Source organism: Eriocheir sinensis, unplaced genomic scaffold (genome assembly GCF_024679095.1).
Source record: "Eriocheir sinensis breed Jianghai 21 unplaced genomic scaffold, ASM2467909v1 Scaffold331, whole genome shotgun sequence".
Lineage (NCBI taxonomy): Eukaryota > Metazoa > Arthropoda > Malacostraca > Decapoda > Varunidae > Eriocheir > Eriocheir sinensis.
The window spans coordinates 39,421-64,066 of NW_026111645.1; the positions used below are offsets into that span (position 1 = coordinate 39,421).

The 24,646-nt window shown below is 43.1% G+C and overlaps 1 pseudogene; it reads right to left on the reverse strand.

Moving 5' to 3' along the window:
- Window positions 1–698: 698 nt before the first annotated feature.
- LOC126991756 (putative nuclease HARBI1) lies at window positions 699–4,825 on the reverse strand (annotated as a pseudogene).
- Between the last annotated feature and the right edge of the window lie 19,821 nt (window positions 4,826–24,646).

The following is a 24,646-nucleotide window of genomic DNA, read 5'->3' on the forward strand; positions in this document are numbered from 1 at the left end:
AGTTCATCCTGGAGAATACTAGCGACCCGATCCGACTCAATTACTCTGCCAATCTCTGTATCATCAGCATTTTAGCATATATTGCCAACATTAACTTGTGTTAGTAGTAGTAGTTGTAGTAGGAAATACATTATATTCAGTGATGTTTGATAAATATTTTTGTTCATTTATTTATATCATGATTATGTACGTATAGGCTTCAGACAGGAAATGAACAAATTAAAGAGACTGTAAATTTTGATCGGAAAATATATATGCAAAATCTTACAAGCTATTTTCATTTTCTGAACAGACATAACTTATTATTAAAAGGAACTACAATAAAGATCTCAAAATGTACACCACTGTGACCAACCACCACACCAAGAAAAGACGGCGCCACTATAAAACACTTGCCTGCATCATGACGGGCTAGGGCCGACTACCATCCAGGTCTCTCAAGAAAGCCTAAAAGCACTATAGGCTGGGAAAAAAAAGATCAAACCTGGGCTATCTGTGTATAAATCAACCCAACTGAGCTACTGAGGTCACCATGCCAAGGGCCACTTATGCAGCACTATACCTGACACCCTGGCCCCTACTGTGGATATGAAGGAAAAGTGACCTCGCTCACACTCATGGTAGCTGGAAACGCTTTTAATCGCTTTTAGTCAACCCATAATGCCACCTGTAGTATATATTTACATTAGGAAAACTGCAATAATAGTGAAAAATTTTGTCATGTAGATTACTGAATTTTCAATGTGTTATTGCAGTTCCTCTAATATATATAGCACCGCATGTGCTACTGTGGGTTAAATAAAAGCATTTCCAGCCACCATGAGTGTGGGCGAAGTCACCTTTCCTGCATATCCACAGTGGGGGCGAGGATGTCAGATACAGTGCCAGAGAAGTGGCCTCTGGGATCATCTTTTTCTGGGGTGTTTTATGGGGCTGGTTAGGCTGTGGGACCACTGCCTCCTGAGCCCCATCAGTGGGAAATGTTAGCGGATGTTGTTATTCTGTCGATGTGTCACCAGGGGAGGGGTTAGATCCTGTTGAGTTGCCAGGACTTCTGTAGGAAGGTCTGCATAGACTTGAGGGCTTGGAAGGCAGTGTTGGGGCTGAGGGTGTCGCTGCCCAGCAGGCCTTCTATGTAAAGTTGGCCTGTGGATGTTGAGTCTGGTTAGGGATGCTTAATTTGAGGTTGGTGTGGAGGGAGTGGAATCTTGGGCAGTGGAGCAGGAAATGTTCTGGTGTGTTAGGCTGTGTGAGGCACCATGGGCAGTGTAGGTCTTGGACTAGACGGAGAACTTTTAAATCATCGATGGCTCGGTTGGCTTGCTGCCCTGACTCCTATCCAGAAGCCTGGGTTCCATTGCCAGCACTCAATGGTGTACATTTTGACATCCACAGAAGATCTAAAAGAATCTCTCAACAATGGAAGCTCTGCGAGCATTTCCAGTGCCTACATCATCCTCTGCAAGTATGTCTATGTTGATGGGCTCAAGTTCTTCTTCTGGCATGTCAATGGGGAGTTTGTTGAGGATTGCAATATTGTGCAGGATGGCACATGCAGTCACAATTTTTTTTGATGTTGAGAGTGCTGTTCTCATTGGCTTTGAGAGAATAGCAATTTTTTTTCCAAATCCCGAACGTTCTCTCGATCAGGTTCCTTGTTTTGATGTGAGAGGCATTGTAATGCCTCTCCTTAACAGTACGAGGAATTCGAATGGGAGTTAAAAGGTAGCTTTTACAGGCATAGCCCGAATCCCCCAACAAGTATCCTCTGTACTGCCCTCCCTCCAGAGTAGCACACAAAACAGACTCACTGAAGATGCGGGCATCATGTGCACTACCTTGCCAGTTCACGACCAGATTTGTGAAGAGCATGGATGAGTTGCAGACCCCCATTACATTCAATGAAAAGAAGCCTTTCCTGCAGCGGTAAAGTTCTGCATCTTCTCCACCTGAACTGATGATTGGGATGTGTACACCATCTACACATCCAATAACTCCGGGCATGGCAGCTACCTCGGCAAATTGTCGCATGACATCCTGTTCTTCAGCAGGACTGGGGAACTTTATGTAGTCCCCTGCTAGCTGGCAGATTGCACTGGTCACAGTCTTGACACAGGTAGATACACTGGGCAGCGACATGTCACAGCAATCCCCCATGTCAAGCTGGAAGCTCCCAGTGGCATAGTAGCGGAGGGTTACCAGCAGCTGGAGACGTGGTGGGATTGGAAGCCCTGTAAGAAAGAAATATTTATCAGAATATATATACGTGTATATATATATATATATATATATATATATATATATATATATATATATATATATATATATATATATATATATATATATATATATATATATATATATATATATATATATTTATATATATACACACACACACCATAGAACGGGGCTATTGCGACCACCTGGGGCAACTGAGACCAGCTAAGGAAATTTCTTTTAAAAATTATAAAAAAATATATATATATATATATATATATATAATAATAGGTAGGACTGTTTTGTTAACTTCTGTTTTGTAGACATTCAAGTACATAAGATCTGAAAATGTAAACCACATATTTTCACTCATTCCACAAGTACCCCTCATTCCTATTCATTTGTGTATGTATATTCGAGGAATGTGACCCAGTAACGCTAATGTGTGCTGTACACAAGCCGTGTCCCTCAGCCAAGTCCAATTTCTGTGATCTGTAGCCAGGCATCCTATGTAAGTATACAGCCAATGTGGAGGTGATCAATGTTAATGTTTACTTTGTATTGATCTTTATATAACATGGGGTAGTTGAGACCACCATAATGGGGTACAAGAGACCACAGCTACATAAATGGTACACACTTCTGTTTTGTTTCGGGATGGTGTGTACCTACAAGAGAAAAGAAGGTTCTCCCAGGGCCCAGTATACTCCTGACATCCGGAAACAGGCTGATAATAATATTAATAATAATAATAATGATAATATTAATAATTATAATATTAATAATAATAATAATAATAATGAAAATAATAATGATAATAATAATAACAAAAATAATAATAATAATAATAATAATAATAATAATAATAATAATAATAATAATAATAATAATAATAATAATAATAATAATAATAATAATAATAATAATAATAATAATAATAATAATAATAATAATAAATTAATTAATAATAATAAAAATAAAAATTATTATAAAAATAAATAATAATAATAATAATAATAATAATAATAATAATAATAATAATAATAATAATAATAATAATAATAAATTAATTAATAATAATGAAAATAATAATAATTATTAAAAAAATATAATAATAATAATAAATTAATTAATAATAATGAAAATAATAATAATTATAATTATAATAACAATAAATAATAATAATAATAATAATAATAATAATAATAATAATAATAATAATAATAATAATAATAATAATAATAATAACAACAATAGCAATAATAATAATTCCTGATGACTGCACCTCCATGGTGATGTGGTTATCGTGCCAAGCTACAAATCCACAGATCTAGGTTCAAATCCCAGTCGGTGTGCACCTCACCCAACTGTTCATTCTCCCTCTTGTGCCTGTCAAATTAATGGGTACCTGTGGAAACCTGTGGTAACCCAGATGTTACACCTGCCCTCTCTTTTGGGGTAATGGGTTCATATCCACCACAGGCTATAGTGCTAATGTGACAGAGGTCAGCACTCAGGCCATGTGCAACTATAGTATGTGCCCCTACCTTCACCTTACTTTCACTGAGAATGTGGATGACTGCCTTATCCTACTTTTCAACCAATCAATAACCAAGCCCATAATTTTTGCAGATTTTTGCAGGGGTCTAGAAGGCATCATAGTTTCATGAGGTGGGGGGGGGGGAAGAGGTTAGCGATCGAAGCAAGGATGTGCAGGTGAGGTAATATTTTGTAAATAGGCACTTTTAGGGGCATTTTAAGGCTGATTGAAAAACATTGGAGGGGCTGTAGCCCCCTAGCCCCCCCCCCACAGAAATTATGGCTGACAACAGAAACTCATGTTAGAAAAGTGTGTCAAAAGATATGTTGAACTGAATTGTTTGCTTTGACCTAAACTCTATCGCTAGGAAATATGAAATAAACATTTATTCCTTAAGAATGATAATTTGACAAAAAAATCATAGACATTATATGTAGACATATTTTTACATAGCTGAGAATAACTTGGGTATGGATCTGTGACTTTGGCACCTCGTATAATTTGAAAACTATCAGGGCTGTCCCTGTTTATGGTTGTGGTTCGTTGGCAGATCTAAAGGGGGACCCAGGGGCCGCCCCCCCATGGTCCTGAGCGAATACTGGAAACTAGCTCAGAAGTGCGCTGCGGCTATAACAACAAAACTCGCAGGACATTCCAAATTGTGTGGTAGGCAATTTCATCGGACTTTTCAACAATCGGGCCTCCGGCAAACTTTTTTCCTGAATCGGATCCTGTTGCAGTTAAGCATCAGTACATTAATCTTGCTAGCCACAGCTTGATCAGGTCTGATTAAAGTACCTGTAAAGAATGGCATTTTTATATTTTCAGACCTATGATATTTTAAGCTTACCTCTTTTCCTGGTACAATCTGGCAATAGGTGCTGGATTTTTTATAAGAGATCCAGGGTGACTTGCTTGGAGAGCCGAAAGCGTTGAGTGAACTCCTTCCGAGTACATTTCAAAGGGATCCCTACGGCTCCTGAACAAACGGGTTCTCCTCCTGATGGCCAGGTCTTCCCATTGTCCCACGTGAGCCACTCTACGTAGCAGGTGTCTGTAGGCTGCCATTGCTGCTTTTTCTGTAATAAAAATTATATTTAATCTTTTGTGTCATCACCCTCATCAAGGATTATTTTCATTTGAATTGGAACTTAAGCATCAAGGTCTGTCTGAATATAAGCTTGAGCTGAGATGGCCAATGTAATTATTCCCCATAATGGTGTGAAATATTAATATTGGCCATGCTGGGGTGGGCAGGCTCAGTAATGAAGGCTGCTTCCTTGACCTATTTCATAGCATTCACAATTCATACTTATTGAGGTTTACTGGCGTCAGGCTCACTGTAGTATTACCAAAGTTAAGGTAAAGTTGGGGGCACACGCTATAGTTGCGCTGCGCGTGGGTTCTTCGTTGCATGAACACGTGAGCCTGTGGTAGGAGGGAGCCCAACACCCCGGGACACAGGGCCAGTGTGACATCCGGGTTACCATAGGTTACCTTCCCCAGGTTTCCCTGGTACCCATTTATCAACCAGCCCGAGAGGGAGGATGAACAGCTGGGTGAGCAGCACGCTGACTCCTCGGGTCATGATTCGGACACGGGTTGCGTAGTAGTAGTCAGCCACGCTGACCACTAGACCACGGAGACCTCTTAGTATTACCAAGCACGAATAATAAGATCATACATCCTGTCAAGCTCCCTCACCCGGGTGTAATAATACATTTTGTTGGGGCTACGGCATGGCGATGAAAGGCGAGCCTCCTGTCAGCCTTCCAGCAAGTTGTAAACACGCCTTATCCCGCCTAACGTATCCTGCCACTTTAAAAACACTAAACAATCATTCACAGCCGGGAAAATACGCTTGGTCTTACCTGTATATGGATGATGAATTGTAGTAATGGCGGCAGCCTTCCTCTCCCGCGTGACGCCAGGCCGGAGGGGGGAGCTTGTTGTCGTCACGACGCTTTATTCTTGTAAAACGCGGAACGGGTACTTCTGTCGGAGTAACACTAGTGTTCTGCCTAATAGGGTATTTTTTACATTTTGTCTAAATTCTGATAACAATTTAAATCACGATTTCGACGAAGACACGGGGGTACCCGTGTCCTCGACACTCGACCATGTTCCAGTATTTTAGCGGGCATTTCAAGTACTCTCAGTAACGACTTGACTTCATGGGAAGTAACTTGTCCTCGACCTTCCGTCTAGCAATACCACCCTTAGACTCCACTCCGTCCAAGAGAGCTGTGTGAGTGGAGCCCCCACACACGTGAGATGCATTTTCCATACGAGTGCGGACAAGGCCCCTGTATATGGATAGCAACTGTGCGGGGGAGAAGAACTGGCGGAGATGATACAGAACGCCCAACCTCGAAGAAGCTGATTTAGTGAGAGAGGAGATGTGAAGTTTCCAGTTAAGATTTTGATTTGGATAGACCGAGGATGTTTAGTGTTGAAGAAGGCGACAGCTGAGTGTTGTCGAAGAATAGGGGATAGGTGTTTGGATGATTGTGTCGAGTTGATAAGTGGAGAAATTGGGTTTTTGAGGCATTGAAGGACACAAGGTTCCTTTTACCCCAATCGGAAATGATAGCAAGGTCTGAGGTTAAGCGTTCTGCAGCCTCCAGTCAGGAGTCATGTACTTCCTCTTGAGAGGGTCTTCTGTTGAAAGAAGTTGAATAATGCAGAGTGGAGTCATCAGCGTATGAGTGAATAAGACAGTTTGTTATGGAAAGAAGATCATTGATGAATAACAGGAAGAGAGTGGGTGATAGAATAGAGCCCTGTGGAACACCACTGTTGATAGGTCAGGGGAAGAACAGTGACCGTCTACCACCGCAGAGATAGAATGGCCGGAAAGGGAATTGGAGATAAAGGAACAGAGAGAGGAATAGAATCCGAAGGAGGGCAGTTTAGAAAGCAAAGACTGGTGCCAGACTCTATCGAAGGCTTTCGATATGTCTAACGCAACTGAGAAAGTTTCACTGAAACGGCTAAGAGAGGATGACCAAGAGTCAGTTAAGGGAGCAAGAAGATGGACAGTAGAACACCCCTCGTGGAACTCATACGAGGGATCAGATAGAAGGTCAGAAGTGGAAAGGTGCTTTTGAATCATCCGGTTAAGGATTGATTCAAAAGTTTGAGAGACTGGAACGGTCAACTATCACATATTTTGAAACTCTAGAGATATTTAACTTGCCAAATATCACTATGAGCATTACTCCCCTCAGATGGTACCGATCAACCCTAATGGGCTACCGACTAATAGGACGGTAGTTTGAGGATTGGAACGGTCACCCTTCTTAGGCACAGGCTGTATGAAGGCGTACTTCCAACAGGAAGGAAATTTAGATGTTGACATGCAGAGGCGAAAGAATTTGACCAGGCAGGGTGTCAGTACGGAGGCACAGTTTTGAAGGACAGGCGGCACTCCATCAGGTCCATAAGCCTTCTGAGAGTTGAGGCCAGAGAGGGCATAGAAAACATCGCTATTAAGAATCTTAATAACAGGCATAAAGAAGTCAGAGAGAGGATGAGTAAGAGGAATATGCCCAGAATCGTCCAGAGTGGAGTTGTTACAGAAAGTTTGAGCGAAGAGTTCAGCCTTAGAGACAGATGAGACGGGGGTGCTGCTATCATGGTTAAGGAGAGGAGGGAAAGAAGAAGTGAAGTTGGAGTAGAGTAAGCAAGGTTTTGACATTTCTTATGAATGAAAGAGCTTTTGGTAAGTCGAAGAATAAATTTGGCACTATTCCGGGCGGAAATGTAGAGATCATGGTTAGCGGGAGTTCGAAGGCTCTGGTACCTTTTGTGAGCTGCCTCTATCTTTGACAGCACGATAACAAGCGTGATTAAACCAAGACTTTTAGCATGAGCAGTAGAGAAAGAACGTGGAGTGTATGCCTCCATTCCAGAGACAATCACCTCTGTGATTCGCTGGGCACACACAGAGGGTCTCTCTCCTGGAACCAGTAATCATTCCACGGGAATGAGTACATCCTCAGGTCGTCCCACCGAGCTGAGCCAAAATGCCAGAAGCATCGCCTCATCGGTGGGTCCAGAGGATGTACAGGGGCGATAGGACAGGATACAGAAATAAGGTTGTGATCAGAGGAGCCCAATGGATAGAACAGTTTGACAGAGTAAGTAGAAAGGTTAGAGGTAAGAAAGTGTTTTAGTATGTTGGGCCTGTCTCAAAAATGGTCGGGAATACGTGTAGGGTGCTGAACCAACTGTTCTAGATAGTTGAGGAAACCAAAGTTGTAGGCTTGTTCGCCAGGCTGGTCAGTGAAAGAAAATGGAAGTCAAAGCTGGTGGTGAACATTGAAATATCCTAGGATGGAGATTTCAGCGAAGAGAGTGGGTCAAAATGTGCTCCACTTTAGAGTTAAAATAGTCAAAGAATTTTACATAGTTTGTAGAGTTAGGGGAGAGATTAACAGCACAGATGTATTTAGTAATATAATGACAATGAAGTCTTCGACAGATGGTGGAAAATTCAGAAGAGTCAAGGTCGTGGGCACGATAGCAAGTGATGTCGTTGCGCACGTAGAGGCAACATCCAGCTTTGGATTGAAATTTAGGATAGAGGTAGTAGGAGGGAACATAGTAGAAATTGCTTAAGTAGCCTCAGAAACCTGTATTTCGGTGAGGAAGAGAAGGTGAGGTTTCGAGGAGGAGAGATGGTGCTCCACAAAATGAAAATTAGAACGAAGACCGCGAATGTTGCAGAAATTGCGAAAAAAGAGGTTCGATGAGTTATCATGACACCTCTCAAGTTGGCAGCCAGAAGGGGAGTGCTCCTTGGGGGAATTTGTGCCCCCCCCCCATGCGGGGACTCAGAGGCAATGCTATGGTGTGCCATTTAGAATTTCAATTTTTGAGAAAAGGTGCGTATATTGTGTGAATGTAGTGTGGTGTGGAAAGAGCGAGGATCTGTCTTTAGAGAGCATGTTGAACTACTCTCTGGTGTTGATGAGACAATAGGGAAACGGTGAGTTAGGACATGAGAAGGGTCTTTGAAGGGCTTCAGCACCCTCCTCGGTTCCCATATATACCTCACCGGGAGTGGCTTACACCCGTTTCAGTAGGTGTCTTCCTACCTACTCCACCCACAGTTTGTAAAGTGTAAGAGGATGACAACTTGATAAATGCCACTTTTACTTGCCAGTCTTTGCCTCCCTTCAAACATGATTATATAAAGTGGGGGAGTGTTGAGAGTAAACAAGAAAAGGAAAGAGAAGACTAAGAGGGAACAAGAAAAAAATATATATAAAAGGCAAAGGGCAAATAAGAGAGAGCACAGGACGAAGGGAGGATGGAGGGGAGGGGAAGGGAAATTGACTCTGAATACAGGGAAACGAGGAAGGGTTAGGAAGGGACAAGGGGAAGGAGGAAGGGGCTATTGTGGCGTCAGATAGAGGAGAGGAAGGATGGATGGGGCGATGGGGAGGACATGGAAATCAGGCGACTGGGATTTGTGGTGATGGGGAGATGGGAGGGGGAGGGGGAGGGGAGGGTTAAAAAAAGGGGAATGGGAAGAGGTTGGGAAGTAGGGCAATGATGGGAGGTGATGAAAGGAGAGATAAGAGGAAGGAGAGAGAAAAGAGATCATGGAGGAGAGTAAGAGAGAGTGAGAGTTGTGGTAAGGGAAGGGGCAGGAAAGAGGGAACAGGGAATAGGGAGGTGTGTAGGGGAAGGATTTTGTAAGGTAAGAGGGGGAGAGGGAAGGTGTAAGAACGGAAGGTGTGGTGGGGGATGGGAAGGGAGGAGGAGGCAGGCGATGAGGGCAGAGGGGGTGAGGGGGGTTCAGCTCCCTCCAAACAGTGAAATACGGTTATGGCATTACAAGCGTGACAGTAGGAGCGGTGATACCGGTGTACGACTGTGTGTGTGTGTGTGTGTGTGTGTGTGTGTGTGTGTGTGTGTTATTCGCTTCATCCTGTTTGCCACACACAAACCTTCCCTGCACATCAACACATTCATTGGCGCTTGAGAAAGAAGGAATTTCTGGGTTATTTTTTTCGTTGTTATTTCATATTGATTTTTAATGTTATTTATAGATCGCTTAAATTATCATTCTTATCATTGTTGTCATTGTTCGTATTTTTCGTTGTTATTTCATATTAGTTATTTATTGAAGTCTTTGAGCGTTGTTCCTATTCATGTTTTTTTTTTTCAGTTTTTTCATACAACTGTTATTTATTGATGTCTTAATATATTATTTTTTTTGTTCTTGTACAGCTTTTCTTTGTCACGTTTCCCATACAGCCTCCCTCACAAATAAAAAAAAAAGGTTCCCACGCCTTCAGAAAAGCTTCCACGCCTTCAGAAAAGTTTCCACGCCTTCAAAAAAATGCCCACACCTTCAGAAAAGTTCCTACGCATTTAGAAAAAAATTCCACAGTAATCGCCAGGTTCGCACAAGTGCTGCGCTTTTTCGGGCAGTTTGTGGACACTTCTTACATGGCGAATATGAAAACGAAAGTGACAAAAATTGTATATGATGTCAATAGACAAGTCTCTGTAAAGTAACAATTAGTGGATAATAGTGGAAGTGAATCGTGGTGTTAATAACGGTGAAGACGAGGACACGTCTGATGATGAGGTTAATAATGCGTGGTGGTGATGTGTGGGCAGTGGATTGGGAGGTAATATAGTAATCGTAAATTTAATGGTGATATCTACTACAGCGAAAGAGTTAAATACGATAAGAGAAACGGACACGTTTGATATGAAAAATAAACACAGAGAGAGAGAGAGAGAGAGAGAGAGAGAGAGAGAGAGAGAGAGAGAGAGAGAGAGAGATAGAGAGAGAGAGAGAGAGAGAGAGAGAGAGAGAGAGAGAGAGAGAGAGAGAGAGAGAGAGAGAGAGAGAGAGAGAGAGAGAGAGAGAGAGAGAGAGAGAGAGAGAGAGAGAGAGAGAGAGAGAGAGAGAGAGAGAGAATTTTACGAGGACAATTGGAAGGATGAAATGAGGACGTAAATGAAGGTAGGCGTGAGGAAGAAAGGAGTGATGATGAGGTTACGGGGAGGTAAAAAGACGCCGTGAGAAAAAGAAGAAAAAGAAGATAAAGAAGAGGAAGAAAAAGAAAATAAGGAGGAGGAGAAAGGGATAATTTGTAAGCAGATAAAGATAAAAGGAAGACAATAAGAGGAGGAAAATGAGGAGCTAGAATACGAACTAAAACAAGAAAAGTAACAAGATATGGAAAAAGAAGAAGGGAAGCAGATAAAGAAGATAACCGTAATAAAAGGAAGAAAGAGGAAGCAGAATATTAAGAAGTGAACGGAGGAAGACAAAGAATAAACAAAAATGAAGAAGCAGCAGATATAAGAAAACAGAAAAGAAGAAATAAATCAGAAAGCGGGATAAGTGGGCGCGGAAATGAAACACAGATAAAAAATAGTCTAAAGCTAATGAAACCTGAAGAATGGACGGATTTCCCACATAAAAGACCTTGTGAGAGAGATATTTACGTAGATTTACATAGAAAATCAGACCACACAGACCACATGGTCCAGACTAGGTGGTCTGTCCTTAAACCTAAGTGATTCTACATTAATCAGATGGCTCCAAAACGTTGCATTTCTACTCTAGTCAATATTAAGTTCAAGGAAGTGACGGTCGAGTTTGTTTTTAAAGGAGTCAATTGTGTTACACTGGACCACTGAGGTGGGAGCTTATTCCATTCTCGCACTACAACGTTTGTGAAGAAAAATTTTAGTGCAGTCTGAATTTACTTGTCTACATTTGAGTCTTATGCTATTATTCCTCGTTCGCAAAGTGTTATCGATCATAAACAATTTTTGATCTGTCTACATTCGTGAAACCTTTAAGTATTTTAAAACATTTGATCAGTTTTCCTTGGAGGCGACGTTTCTCAAGAGAGAACATGTTAAGGGTGGAAAGCCTTTCTTCGTAGGATTTGTTGCGTAAGGAAGGGATCATTTTTGTTGCCCGACGCTGAACACCTTCTAATTTAGCAATGTCCTTTGCATGGTAGGGAGACCAAACCTATACCGCATATTCCAAGTGGGGTCTGACTAAACTGTTGTAGAGCGGGAGTATTACGTCTTTATTTTTGAATAAAAAGTTTCTTTTAATGAAGCCCAACATTCTGTTCGCTTTATTTGCTGCATCGATGCATTGCTGTGAGAATTTGAGGTTTGACGCGATTTTGACCCCCAAGTCCTTAACGCATTGAACGCTTTTGAGTTTAACGCCGCGCATTTCGTAATCGAACTTCTTAATTTTTGTTCCAACTTGAAGGACCTGGCACTTGTCTACGTTAAAGGGCATCTCCCATCTATCCGACCAAGCTGAAATTTTGTGCAAATCCTCTTGGAGGGTTTGCCTGTCTTCGTCAGTGAGAACCGAGTTACCAATCTTTGTGTCGTCTGCAAATTTACTAATGCGATTATTGAGTCCAACATCCACATCGTTGATGTAAATAATGAAGAGCCCTGGGCCAAGAACCGAGCCCTGAGGGACGCCACTAGTGACCGGCGCCCACTCTGAGTTAAATCCATCAAACACCATTCTTTGTTGTCTGTTGCTCAACCAATTCGCGATCCATTGGTGTAATTGACCGTCAATATCTATTTGCTTTAATTTGTAAAGTAATTTATGATGTAGGACTTTATCAAACGCTTTCTGCAAATCAAGATAGACTATGTCTAATGATTTGGTTACGTCATAAACTGAGAAGAGGTCGTTATAGAAGGTCAATAGGTTTGATAGGCAGGATCTTTTGTTACGGAAGCCATGTTGTGAATCCCCAATTAATGAGTGGCTTTCAAGGTAGCTCACAATTTTGTCTCTAACCATGCTCTCAAGTAGCTTACTTACAACTGAAGTTAGACTAATGAGCCTGTAATTACCTGGTAATTTTTTGTCTCCTTTCTTAAAAATCGGTGTCACGTTAGCCTTTTACCAATCCGAAGGGACGATGCCTTGTCGCAAGGGCATATTGAATACGGTTGTGAGGGAGGAGAGTATGTCGCTCTTTGTCTCTTTAAGCAGTATAGGATGTACTTTGTCAGGTCCGGGACTTTTATTTTTTTAAGTGATTGGAGAGCTTCAAGGACTCCATCGGTTGTTATTTCAAAGTTAGGCAATGCATGCTCGAGATTTACATAAGTACTGGTGTTGGTGGTAGTGGTGGGAAGGCTGTTAATATTAAACACCGGGGAAAAGTAATTGTTTAAGAGGTTTGCAATGTGTTGGCTGTCAGTCACTAATGCATCGTCACTGTTTGTTAAAGGTCCAATTCCACTTCTGATCGCCTTTCTGTTGTTTATGTAACTGAAGAAGGATCTCGGACTATTTTTACAGTGTGCCGCAATATTTTCTTCATATCTACGCTTTGCCTGACATACTAATCTTTTTACTCGTCACCTGGCAACATGATAAAGTCTAATATTTTCGGCCGTTCTAGGTAAAACAATTTTCTCTCTTTGACTGAGTGTGTAATTTTGCTATTAAACCAAGGTGGGCTTTTATTTGGCTGGAGTAGGTAGGAAGACACCTACCGAACGGGCGCAAGCCACTCCCGGTGAGGTATATATGGGAGGTGAGAAGGGAGCTGAAGCCCTCCAAAGACCCTTCCCATGTCTCACCGTTTCCCTATTGTCTCACCAACACCGGAGAGTAGTTCAGCATGCTCTCTAAAGACAGATCCTCTCTTTATCCACACCACACTACATTCACACAACATATACACCTTTTCCCAAAATTCAGATTTCAAAATGGCGCACCTACACCAAGCCTCGGAGTCCCCGCCTGGGGGGGGGCCACAAATTCCCCCAGGGAGGACTCCCCTTCTGGCTGCCGACCCGAGAGGTGTCTTGATAACTCCTCGAACCTCTTTCTTCTCAATTTCTGCAACATTCGCGGTCTTCGCTCTAATTTTCATTCTGTGGAACATCATCTCTCCTCCTCTAAACCTCACCTTCTCTTCCTTACCGAAACACAGGTTTCTGAGACTACTGACAGCAATCTCTACTCTGTTCCCTCCTACTATCTCTATCCTAAATTTCAATCCAAAGCTGGATGTTTCGCCTACGTGCGCAACGACATCACTTGCTCTCGTGCCCACGACCTTGACTCTTCTGAATTTTCCACCATCTGGTTAAGACTTCACTGTCATTCTATTACTAAATACATCTGTGCTGTTTATCTCTCACCTAACTCTACCAACTATGTAAAATTCTTTGACTATTTGAATTCTAAAGTGGAGCACATCTTGACCCACTCTCCCTTCGCTGAAATCTCCATCCTAGGAGATTTCAATGTTCACCACCAGCTTTGGCTTTCATCCTCTTTCACTGACCATCCTGGTGAACAAGCCTACAACTTTGCTATCCTCAGCGACCTAGAGCAGTTGGTCCAGCACCCTACACGTATTCCCGACCGTCTTCGAGATCGGCCCAACATTCTAGACCTCTTCCTTACCTCAAACCCTTCTGCTTATTCTGTCAAACTGTTCTCTCCGTTGGGCTCCTTTGATTACAACCTTATTTCTGTATCCTGTCCTATCGCTCCTGTACACCTTCTGGACCCACCGAAGAGGCAATGTTTCTGGCATTCTGCTTCAGCTCAGTGGGACGACCTGAGGATGTACTTTTCCGATTTCCCGTGTAATGATTATTGCTTCCAGGATAGAGACCCCTCGGTGTGTGCTCAGCGCATCACAGGGGTGATTGTCTCTGGAATGGAGGCATACCTTCCTCGTTCTTTCTCTACTCTTCACGCTAAAAAGCCTTGGTTTAATTACGCTTGTTCTCGTGCTGTCAATGATAGAGAGGCAGCTCACAAAAGGTACCAGAGCCTTCAAACTAATGCTAATTATGAACTTTGCATTTCTGCCCGAAATCGTGCCAAATCTATCTCCGACTAACCAAAAACTCTTTCATTAATAGAAAATGCCAAAACCTTGCTTTCTCTAACTCTTCCCGGGACTTCTGTCATCTAGCCAAAAATATCTCCTCCAACTTCACTTCTTCATCTTTCCCTCCACTCCTCAGTCCTGACGGCAACACTGCCGTCTCATCTGTCTCTAAGGCTGAACTCTTCTCTCAAACTTTTTCTAAAAACTCCACTCTGGACGATTCTGGGCATATTCCTCCTACTCATCCCCCCTCTGACTCCTTTATGCCTGTTATAAAGATTCTTCAAAATGATGTTTTCTATGCCCTCTCTAGCCTCAACTCTCAGAAGGCTTATGGACCTGATGGAGTGCCTCCTATTGTCCTTAAATACTGTGCCTCCGTGCTGTCACCCTGCCTGGTCAAACTCTTTCGCCTCTGCCTGTCAACATCTACCTTTCCTTCTTGCTGGAAGTATGCCTTCATACAGCCTGTACCTAAGAAGGGTGACCGCTCCAATCCCTCAAACTACCGTCCTATAGCTTTACTTTCTTGTCTATCTAAAGCTATTGAATCAATCCTTAACCGGAAGATTCAAAAGCACCTTTCCACTTCTTACCTTCTATCTGATCGCCAGTGTGGGTTCCGCAAGGGGCGTTCTACTGGTGATCTCCTAGCCTTCTTAACTGACTCTTGGTCAACCTCTCTTAGCCGTTTCGGTGAAAGCTTTGCTATTGCGCTGGACATATCAAAAGCTTTTGATAGGGTCTGGCACAAATCTTTGCTTTCCAAACTACCCTCCTACGGTTTCTATTCTTCTCTCTGTACCTTTATCTCCAGTTTCCTTTTTATCCGTTCTATTTCTGCTGTGGTAGACGATCACTGTTCTTCCCCTAAACCTATTAACAGTGGTGTCCCGCAGGGTTCTGTCCTATCTCCCACTCTCTTTCTGTTGTTCATTGATGATCTTCTTTCCAAAACGAACTGTCCTATCCATTCCTACGCCGATGATTCCACTCTGCATTACTCAACTTCTTTTAATAGAAGACCCACCATACAGGAACTTAACGATTCAAGGCTGGAGGCTGCAGAACGCTTAGCCTCAGACCTTACTATTATTTCCGATTTGGGCAAGAGGAATCTGGTGTCCTTCAACGCCTCAAAAACACAGTTTCTCCACCTTTCCACTCAACACAATCTTCCAAACAACTATCCCCTATTCTTTGACAACACCCAGCTATCACCTTCCTCAACACTAAACATCCTTGGTCTATCCTTAACTCAAAATCTCAACTGGAAACTTCATATCTCATCTCTTACTAAATCAGGTTCCTCAAGGCTGGGCTTTCTGTACCGTCTCCGCCAGTTCTTCTCCCCCGCACAGTTGCTATCCATTTACAGGGGCCTTGTCCGCCCTCGTATGGAGTATGCATCTCATGTGTGGGGGGGTCCACTCACACAGCTCTCCTTGACAGAGTGGAGTCAAAGGCTCTTCGTCTCATCAGCTCTCCTCCTCATACTGATAGTCTTTTACCTCTCAAATTCCGCCGCCATGTTGCCTCTCTTTCTTTCTATCTTCTATCGATATTGTCATGCTGACTGCTCATCTGAACTTGCTAACTGCATGCCTCCCCCACTCCCGCGGCCCCGCTGCACACGACTTTCTACTCATGCTCATCCCAATACTGTCCAAACCCCTTATGCAAGAGTCAACCAGCATCTTCACTCCTTCATCCCTCACGCTGGTAAACTCTGGAACAATCTTCCTTCATCTGTATTTCCTCCTGCCTACGACTTGAACTCTTTCAAGAGGAGGGTATCAGGACACCTCTCCTCCCGAAATTGACCTCTCGTTTTGGACACTCCTTTGACCTTATGCAAGAGTTAACCAGCATCTTCATTCTTTCATCCTTGTGCTGTCCAAACCCCTTATTCAAAAGCTAACCAGCATCTTCATTCTTTCATCCCTTTTGCTGGTGAACTCCTGAACAGCTTTCCTTGGTCTGTATTCCCTGCTGGCCATGACTTGGCCTCTTTCACAAGGAGAGTACCAGGACACCTCTCCTCCCGAGACTGATGTACTTCTTTTGGCCTCTCTTTTGTTGGAACAGCGTCTAGCGGGCTTGTTTGTTGTTGTTTTGTTCATTGCCCTTGATCTGCCTCCCTTGCTGTAAAAAAGATGAAAGCAGTTTGCCAGTGGCAGTGTTTCTGAGGCTATGAAAAGCCAGGCATTGGCATGAGGATTTGGCCAAGAAAATCCCAGACACTGGTAGAGAAGCCTTCATTTGGGGTCAGGCTTGTATCACATTGTGTGTCATGGGAAGGTTGGCTTCACTTTACAAACAGTTCATTTTAAGAACAACATTTAGGAACCAATTGGGTAAAGGTTTCACTGAAGTATTTCTTTTCTGCCCACTTCACACTTTGTTTTCTTCTTAAGTTCATATGAGTGTTTGTTTTGAGGCCTCATGGAGTTGTGCCAGTGAACAATAACCATAGCACTACACGGCCTCCTGTACATCAGGTGAGAGAGAGAGAGAGAGAGAGAGAGAGAGAGAGAGAGAGAGAGAGAGAGAGAGAGAGAGAGAGAGAGAGAGAGAGAGAGAGAGAGAGAGAGAGAGAGAGAGAGGAGGAGGAGGAGGAGGAAAAGAGAGCAGCATGGAAGAGAGGAACGATTAAGAGAATAAAAATAAAAGTAAAATAATGACGGAAAAATGGAAGAAAAATTAATAGGAAAAAAGAAAGGGAATAAGAGAGAGAGAGAGAGAGAGAGAGAGAGAGAGAGAGAGAGAGAGAGAGAGAGAGAGAGAGAGAGAGAGAGAGAGAGAGAGAGAGAGAGAGAGAGAGAGACCAACTTTCTATACAACAAAGTGAGGTCATTCCTTGTTGATTTATACCATAGGGTGCTGGCCATCATGTGTTGGAAGATATCCTGAATTTAACCTAACTTAACAAAACCCAGTCACTATATAGGTCTTGACTCAGAAAACTTGTCTATGCTTCCTTACTAATGAGACTTTCTATAAAATAAAGTGGGATCATTCTTTGTTGATTTATACCATAAGGTGCTGGCTATCATGTGTTTGAAGATACCCTGAATTTAACCTAACATAATTTAACAAAACCCAATCGCTATGCATCTTGACTCAGAAAACTCATCTATGCTTCCTTACTAATGAGACTTTCTATACAACAAAGTGGGGTTATTCCTGGTGGCAGTTTAACCCTTCTCCTCAACCATGGACTAAAAATACCACTCCTAAATACCCAACTGATCTCCTTCTTTGGCCTTCTCTCCTCCCGAAGTTGATCTCCCCCGTGGCCATAAATAAGAAGTATGAGTGTAGCAATCTGTTTATGAAGGTGATCTTTTTTTAAGTAAGGGCAAGTTCTGTACAAACCCAGAGCACCAAAATACTCAGTAAGGGGCCAGGGACTATCTGGAGCACTCTGGGTAAGCACAGCATTGTCCTGGACAGCAGCAGCCGGCCACTCCACCTGCAGGGAAAGGTGTGGCCTGTGGGTTATAGTCACCACTGGAGTACCTGTGTGCTGGGGGAGTACTCCAAGATGGCACGTCACTTTCTTCACAGCCAACACTGACAGCCTACGTCTCATTCCTCCACTCTTATATCATGTTTCCACCAGTGGTCACCACAACTTTAAATATACAGGCTTAAACTCTAATGGCTCTGTGTTTCCGACAGCTGAAGATCAACAACAAGGAGATGACGGCGCTAGACCAGATGCTTGGGGCACTCCTGGAGGCTCTGCAGGACAAGGCCAAGGAAACAAAGAGTGGCCAGGCTGTGGGACCGAGGCACAGAGAGCCAAGACGGCCGAGGGTTTATCAAGACTGACAACAACGTGATGGTCAAAGTGTTAGAGGTAAGAGTCTTACATGATGAAACATTGTGGAAGCCTTGCCAGAATATACGGTCCCACAACATGTCCTGTAGCTTCTGAATGAGTGCCTTCAAGCTCTGGTGCTGCTTCCCTTCCTTTGTTATGAGTGTTTCCATACTTACTGCTCAAGATCTTCAACTCAAGCTCATCCCTGCGGCCTCCAACTCTCTAATTCAAGAGTTGCATCGTAGCTCATTCTTTCATTTCTTGACTGGTGAATAATTATCTAACTTCTGTATTTCCAACCTCATCCCTGTGGCCTCCAACTCTTTAATTCAAGAGTTGTAGTGTATCTAATTCTTCCATTTCTTGACTGGTGAATGATTATGTAACTTCTGCTGTATTTCCAAGTTCATCCTGGTGGCCTCCAACTCTCTAATTCAAGAGTTGTATTGCATCTCATTCTTCTATTTCTTGGACAATTTAATTTCTGGTATTCTAGCACTTAAGTACTGCTACTAAAAGACCTCTTGAACTATTAAATTTGATAGCCTCTTGTCATCTCCTAGTCTGAAAACTCACAGTCCTTTCTTCCTTCCCATGACCTAAACTTCTTCAGAATGGGAGTGCCAAAAGTCTTCCAGTCTCCCCTGTGGTACATTCCCTCCTCCCAGTCTTCATCACAGTCCTTTCTTCCTTCCCATGACCTAAACTTCTTCAGAATGGGAGTGCCAAAAGTCTTCCAGTCTCCCCTGTGGTACATTCCCTCCTCCCAGTCTTCATCACAGTCACCTTCTGTACGACGTCATGTTTTCCCATAGTGCTTACCTCCTGCCATGAAGAGTCCGGGTGCTCGAGAAGGCATCAGTTTTCTTCCTTTTCTTCTTCTTCTTCTTCCTTCCTCTTCCTTCTTCCTTCTTCTATGTGTTGTCACTTTCCAGGAACACCTTTGGCCCGGGTCTCATTCCCGGGGACAAGCACGGAAGTTTTTTTTCTTTTTTTTTTTCATTTATTTATTTTATTATATTTTTTCTGTTTTTTTCTTCATGTTTCTCCTCCCTTTTTTTTTGTTTTTCTGCTTTTTTTCTTCTTTTTTCTTCATGTTTTTTTCTTCATTTTTCTTCTTATTCTACTTTTCCTTTCTACTTTTTCTTCTTGCTATTATTCGTGGTCTTTTTGTTTTTTTGTTTATTCTTCCTTTTCTTCTTCCTTCCTCCTTTTCTTCTTTTTCCAGGGACAACTTTGGCTACACTTGGAAAAGACTGTCACTCCCTACACTTGAACATCCCTAACGCTAAGTTACCCCTCAAGCCTCTCTCCTTCCCACCCAGCAACCAGATGGCCCCAGTCGTCTCATTACTGCTGCAAAAAACTACTTGCACATTCACAGTAGTTAAGTAGCCCCGAAATGACTCCTTCCCACCCAGCAACCAGATATCTTAGTGGTAGTTAAAACAGTCCTGCCATATGGTTTTCAAGGGCTTGAAGCTTGTTTGTTGCTTGTGTGTGAGAGGAAGAGTTGTCAATGTATTTCTCACAAGCTTATACAAGTAGTAGTGATTGTAGTGCTATATGGTTTTCAAGGGGTGAGAGGGAGCTTGTTCCTTGCTTGTGGTGTGAAAGAAAGGCTTGTCATTATATTTTTTTTCAGTTTATTGATCTAGTAGTGAGTTAAGTGAATACAAGGCTTGGAAATAATTAATAGGTGTTGCTATAGGGTTTAAAAGGGCTGAGAGCTTGTTCCTTGCTTGTAGTGAGAGAGGTAGAAGTCTAGTGAGTTGTGTAAGAAATGGCAGATGTTTATGAGTTATGTTAAGCAAAAAATAAACACAAAAAATATGATCAAATTAATTTATAGTTAAAATATTTTACTATAAAAAGAAACACACACACACTCACACACACACATACACACACACACACATATATATATATATATATATATATATATATATATATATATATATATATATATATATATATATATATATATATATATATATATATATATATATTCCTAAAATTCAAAAATCCAACATGGCGAAAAAAATAACTGCCTCGAAGTCCCCGCCTGGGGGGGGGGGGACCATAAATTCCCCCGGTGAGGACTCCCCTTCTGGCTGCCGACTTGAAAAGGTATCCTGACAACTCCTGAGCCTCCTCCTTATCAATTCCTGCAACATTCGCGGTCTCCGTTCTAATTTTCATTCTGTGGAACACCATCTCTCCTCCTCTAAACCTCACCTTCTCTTCCTCACCGAAACACAGGTTTCTGAGGCTACTGACAGCAACCTCTACTCTGTTCCCTCCTACTATCTCTATCCTAAATTTCAATACAAAGCTGGATGTTGTGCCTACGTGCGCAACGACATCACTTGCTCTCGTGCCCACGACCTTGACTCTTCTGAATTTTCCACCATCTGGCTGACTTCATTGTCATTCTATTACTAAATTCATCTATGCTGTTTATCTCTCACCTAACTCTACTCACTATGTAAAACTCTTTGACTATTTGAACTCTAAAGTGGAGCGCATCTTGACCCACTCTCCCTTCGCTGAAATCTCCATCTTGGGAGATTTCAATGTTCACCACCAGCTTTGGCTTTCATCCTCCTTCACTGACCAGCCTGGTGAACAACCATACAACTTTGCTCTCCTCAACGACCTAGAGCAGTAACTGTTGGTTCAGCACCCTACTCGTATTCCCGACCGTCTTGGAGACAGGCCCAACATTCTAGACCTCTTCCTTACCTCTAATCCTTCTGCTTACTCTGTCAAACTGTTCTCTCCGTTGGGCTCCTCTGATCATAACCTTATTTCTGTATCCTGTCCTATCGCTCCTATACATCCTCTGGACCCACCGAGGAGGCGATGCTTCTGACATTTTGCTTCAGCTCGGTGGGACGACCTGAGGATGTACTTTTCCGATTTCCCGTGGAATGATTACTGCTTCCAGGAGAGAGACCCCTCTGTGTGTGCTCTGCGCACGACAGAGGTGATTGTCTCTGGAATGGAGGCATACATTCCACGTTCTTTCTCTACTCCTCATGCTAAAAAGCCTTGGTTTAATCATGCTTGTTCTCGTGCTATTAAAGATAGATGTGGTGCCCCGAGGGCTGCGACACCACTCGCTCCAGTGTCATCATCTTCACCGGCAATATTTTCCGATGACAACAGCGGTATCGACCGCTAAAACACAACACGGACTCCAAGACATGATTGTCCCCACACGCACTGTTCATTTACCAACCTATACACAATTGTAATTGCCCATTAACGCACCCGCTTATCTCTCTAAGCCAAAAACACAATCAACCGCGGCCAAAATGTTATGAAAACAAAGCTGCGTCACCGCGTGACAGCTACACTAGGATTAAAATCGACCTTATTACACATGTCGGTTAGGTAGATTATTGTATGAGCTCGGTGTGAGTTTGATGTATGACTCACACGCCTGACGTATTACCCTCGTGATGTCTGTATGTATGTCATGCCTATATAAAAAGCATTCATGCAGCCAAGAGATCAGATCAACCAGCACTCTGTTCGTTGCTGGACACTCAGTTGTCCTTCCCTAGACAACATGGGTAGAACATTCATCGTTGCTACTGTGAGTATGGAGTGATGTGGTACCATAGAGGAAAAGCGTATCTAACATATCTATTGTGTTCTATTATCTTAGTTTTACTTAGGATTATATTTCTATGATACTTTATTGTGTGAATTTTTACTCAATATTATACCAGTGTTAACGTCAGTAACCAATAGTGAAAGAAAACCTGAAGACTCATTGAGTCTAGTAAACCAGTCGCTGGTTTAAACAATATTTTTACCCTTTGTAATATTAAGTAGTATTAAGGTAGAATAAAATACATATAAGAAAGGCGACACCGTTTCATCACCCCATTTACGAACTCCTTTAAATACTCCTAAAGTACTAGAATTTTAAGTCAAGTGTCACTAATACAAACAGTGTGTCGTCTACCCTGTGTGACCCGGGATTGCGGGTTACAACATTGGTGTCAGGTGTGGGGTGGTGAAACTTGTGGTGAAACATGTGGTGAAACATGTGGTGAAACTTGTGGTGAAACATGTGGTGAAACTTGTGGTGAAACTTGCGATTTATATTGGTTTATATTGGTATTGTACTGGTGTATGTCCACATCCGAAAGCGAGGGAGAAGACAGTTATTCTTGGAATTACGGGAATAAGACTTTAGAGTTAAAAATGCCAGACGAAGGCAAGAACCCTCCCCCCAAAAAAGAAGATGGAAAATCGATCACCCTTGCCCATGATGATCTTGTCACGCTACTTAGCCGTCATACCTTGAATGATTTTAGTAGAGTGCAGGGACTCTTATATTTTTGTGGTGGAGAAGAAAAAAGTAGCAAAGCACCAAACCTCCCATGCCATAAGCTAGCAAAGAAATGGATAGAGGATATTGAAAGCCGGACACAGGCAAATTGGGACACTACCGGAAAGATTGAGTTAGCCAAACAATATGCCCTGGGAGCAGCGCGCGATCATCTCCTCGGTTGTATCACTAGATGTGGACAGGATTGGGAAAAAGTAAAGGAAGACTTCCTACGTGTGTTTCCCACAGTAAGGACCTTTTCGGTCCTCCAGAAAGAATTGGGAGAGGCAAAACGGCGGACAGGAGAAAACATCCGCACCTTCCTCATCCGCCTGGAGACATTGAGAGACGAGTTGATCGCTCTCAAGCCTGACAATGCCAGTTTGCTAACTGAGATAACCGCTTTACGGCTCAGAGGCTTTCCTCCGGCCCTCTTACTCATCCTAACGGAGGCAGAAAAGGGGACCCACAGAAGGTATTAAAGAAAGGGTATGAGTATATTAAAGCTTATCCAGAGTCGAAGCTATCCGATGCCGATATCGCCAAAGAAATAAAAGTGCTGAACGTCTGTTCCACCCAGGCATCCGGACCCAAACATGTCTCACAAGCCCGTCCTCCACGCCCTCCAGGCCAGTCACGTTACCCGATACCCCAAAGGGGAGGACGGCACGCCGCGCCACCTACACGCCCATATGGGAACGCGCCCACGCCACCTACATGTTATGCTTGTGGGTATGTAGGACACATGGCTCGCGATTGCACATATGGAAGGCAGTATAGGGGTGCCTACCACCCACCAACGGGCTCTCGGTACCCTCAGTACCAGCCCACTCGAAACAGGCGTCAGCCTGTCTCGCCTTGCGCTGCCTGGCGCCCGGAGTACACGGCCGGTCCCTCACCCCGTAGCTCCTGGGTCAACCCTGACCACGAGAAGAACAAAAAAAAAACGACCCCAGAGTAGCTGCGGCAGTCCACGGCCCTACCAACGCCCTCACGTTGAGATTGTGCGTAGGCGCTAATGCACCAAAGGAGATGGTTTACGCAATGCTAGACACAGGAGCAGAACGTAACTACTCAGCGGTAGAGAGAGAAGCTTTAGCAGTCATCTATGGCCTCAGTACTAACCGACCCCTTATCTTGGGTTATAGGATACACATCCTGTCGGACCATAGACCACTGACTTGGCTGTTAAAAAGCACAGTACCTAGCAGCAGGATTGCACGCTGGCAGACACTTCTAGGAGAATTTGACTTTAGTATTGATTATCTCCCAGGCTCCAGCAACATGGTAGCAGATTTTTTGTCAAGGATTAGGAATCAGGAGAGCGACGTGATAGAAGGCGAATTGGATGCTCGAATTATGTCTGTCACCCTTACGGGTGGACAGGACATGTCTGTCGCCTCTCCGGAGGGACATGACAAACAGGATAAGTTTCTCCATTGGAGTCTTGCTGGACTCATGGAGCACCAGGATCGCGATCCTGAACTGAGAGAATTGAAGCATGCTTTTGAACAGACCACCGGTGGTAACGTACATGAGAGAGATGAGAGAAAGGTTGCAGAGAGGAGCAATGTAACGTTAATGCAGCTAAGAGGCACTTCAAAAACTGCCTCTTAGTGAAGTGTGTAGAGAACGGCATTCTCTACCGCGATGTTTGCGATGAATACAACAAGCAGAAAAGACTGGTTATCGTTCCACCAAGCTACATTCCTAACGCGTTAGCTTTGGCGCATTCCATGCTACCTGCAGGGCATGGAGGCACTAAGGTTACGTTGGCACGCTGTCGCAAGTTTGCGTACTGGCCGGGAATGAAGGCGGAC